Source organism: Macrobrachium rosenbergii, chromosome 5 (genome assembly GCF_040412425.1).
Source record: "Macrobrachium rosenbergii isolate ZJJX-2024 chromosome 5, ASM4041242v1, whole genome shotgun sequence".
Taxonomy (NCBI): domain Eukaryota; kingdom Metazoa; phylum Arthropoda; class Malacostraca; order Decapoda; family Palaemonidae; genus Macrobrachium; species Macrobrachium rosenbergii.
Window position 1 is genome coordinate 33,685,490 of NC_089745.1, and position 3,587 is coordinate 33,689,076.

A 3,587-nucleotide genomic window follows, 5' to 3' on the forward strand; every position below is an offset into this window, starting at 1 on the left:
TGTTGTTTATCAAACGCATATTGTTGAACACAACATCATGAACTGTGGTGGTGTAGATTTCTATGCAAATGAATTTGGTGCATAAATCACTAGGACAAGCTTTGTCCTATAAAATGTAGTAATTCCATCACATATCGCCGTATGGTCTCAATAATTGCAGCTTGCTGTTATCTCTCTCATTCTTTTAATATTTTATATATAACATACATTCATACATATATACATACACGTGGGTATGTGTTTTGTGTGCATGTATACATTTCTAGTAACCGCTTTCTAAAGAAAGTTGAGGTAAAATTCACTGCCACGCTCACTTTTCAAGTACTGAATCAAGGATGAATCTTGTACATAAAACGTACACGGTTTAGATTTCCGCAGCGTGCAGAGTAAGAAGGCACCCCTTCTTATCCTTCTTGCTAACATCTGCTCTGCCACCTCCCCTCCATTATCCAAAAACTGGATCTTTCGCCTTTTTTACCAGCTGTCATCCTGCAGTCTTCCACGTGTTCATACTAAGTAGAAACAATGTGACTTTTGTTCTCAACTAAGCCAATTTTTGACCATGTCTTTTTACCCTCGCATCTTTCTTTCAACATTCCTGCCACTACGTGTCGCATGCTGACATTTCACTTCGTCAGCATCCCCGTTTTGCTTTCCATTCTCATTTAACAATTGCACTTTACATCCAGAAAGAATTCGGCTCCTTAGCCATTTTATTTATTCCACCTTTCCCTCCCTAGGTGCTACTTCCCTTCGTTCACACGCTCTCTACTTTCTGTAAGAACAGCAGTGTTCTTACGTTAACAAGCCCTTGCATTCAACTTCCCAGATCTACGTAAAATTGTTACTAGATAATCTTTAGTCTTCTCTCTTAATCAAGTAGACATTAACTGTCATCTGTTAATTTAGGATTCTTCTGTTACTGGGAACATGCACACACACTATATATATATATATATATATATATATATATATATATATATATATATTAATATATGTCATGTGTGTGTTAATTGTATGTATATATGTATATATATATGTATGTATGTATATATATAAATATATATATATATATATATATATATATATATATATATATATATATATATATATATATATATATCTTGCAGCAGTTTCCCTTAACAGGGATGACTCAGTGAAAAAAATAACACAGCAATAATTGCTGTTACATTCTACTTTACCTGCATGAAGATAGAGTTGAATAATGTAATGCGCCGATGATGATCTCTCTAGTTTATGAGGCGACTGATTCTGTGGAAGATTTCTGCACAGGGCGTTCATCCACAATACGGCAGTTAGAATATGAACGTGGCAGTCCCAGTTGCCTCGTCCCTCCCATAGAGCCTTCCTCTGTTAGGAAAGACGTCTAACTTTAGACATATATATATATATATATATATATATATATATATATATATATATATATATATATATATATATATATATATATATATATATATATATATATATATATATGATTATTATCACTTTTTACGTGATTCATTTAACAGGTGAAAAATAAGAAACGGGGTGTAGGTCCTGACCGGTTTCGACTTTATTTCCAAGCCATTGACGAAGGACTGATACAGAGTGTGAGAAGTCACAAATATATATACTACAAGAACAGTACTGACGAACATACACAACCGTTAGAGGCTCCATATCCCCACTCAGGCCGGTGTTGAGGTAGGAGTGGCCTTTAAAACTCATTTGGCTAAAAATCACAATAGACTCTCAGGGGACATTGCTGATAAACAGACCATACCCCACCTCAGATCCACACCTGACAGGTGTCATGGGGGCGGAGTATGGAAACTCATTAACATTACTACCCTCGTACTGTGTTTACAAATATGATAATCCTATTTTCATATATCTCTACTGCCTACCTTAAAGTTTAAACAATTTACAAATTTCTTTTGATATTAAAGGATCAAGTTTATACATTCCTTGACTGATATTCATATTATGGTTGTAACTTTCTTTTATGAAGCTGGATTCAATGATGTTCCTTTCCAGTGCATTATTAGAATATACAATCCTTTTGCCCCTTCCCAGTTGATAGCATGATTGTTCTCACTAACATGTCCAAATATACCACTGTTCCCTTGTGCATATCTCCACATTTCTTATGTTGTTCAATTCTTTTTCCAGTGCTTTCCCGGTTTGGCCAATATAAAAGTTGTCACAAGACATTTGGATTTTATATACACACCCTTTAATATATATATATATATATATATTATATATATATATATATATATATATATATATATATATATATATATATATATATATATATATATATATATATATATACATATATATATATATGTATATGTGTGTGTATGTGTGCATGTGTGTGTATTTTCTGTGTGTGTGTGTAAACGTGCATGTCTGTGCATTTATACATTCATATATACAGAAACATATGCACGAACACTTACACACTGCGTATGTGATTTCATATACACTGCATTCGGTATTGTGTGCACGAATTCCTCCCTGCTGAGTCCCCTAGATTAAAAGGTCTTTTGAATAGAGTGTACTGTTTTAGGGAATATCGTTCTGAATGACCATACGTGAGCACTAAAATATACCAGTAAATAAACAAGTGATGTCCACATTATATAAATAACTCTGCTAAATTGGGAACCAGATCCCAGAGTTTCGTATATTTTTCCCGTGATCGTTGACATTATTAGATTGGTGGACTAGTGAACGTTTCCGTCCAGTTGACCATGAAATACGGAATGGTATTATTATGAGCTACCTAAATCCATGATGTGTATATATATATATATATATATATATATATATATATATATATATATATATATATATATATATATATATATATATATATATATATATATATATATACTGTATGTGTGTATGTATATATACTGTATATTGTGTGTGTCTGTAAATGTTACAAAAAACCTAGAGTCGCGAAGAAGGGACAAAGAGAGACAAGTATTTCCCGTTTCTTTCTTAAGCTTCTCGATTTTCTTAATTCCTTTCCAAGACCCTTGTTCATCGTTTTAATCTTATTTCCTCTTTAATTCAGTTTTTCACGACGACATTTTATTCTCATCCATTTCTCCGTTTTCCATTTGCCTTCTATCTCCAAGTATACTTTTATTCTGAAATTTCATACTATTTCTCTCTCTCTCTCTCTCTCTCTCTCTTCACCTACATTTGACACTGTCACAGACGTATAACGTAGGTTACTGGAAAAAGATTTTCATGACTTAGTCTCTTGAATAGTTTTCATTCTCTCAAAATAAAAAGCAATTCTGTCAAGTACTTTTATTCATGTTAAAGCGTTATTGTTTCAGATCACCAAAACAATGTTCAGATTACTCTCTTTCCTTAATATTTGCCATTTATTTTATGTAAAATACTTATATACCATGTTGATCCTGCTAGTAACTCATAATCTTGCCTCCAAAAAAAAAGCTGCGCACACACCATGAGCAGTAATGCTTAATGGAATTATTCAGGTATCTCCAGAGTATTGCGTTCTTTTCTCTTTGCTCTGGTAACAGGAAACAACCTCTCCC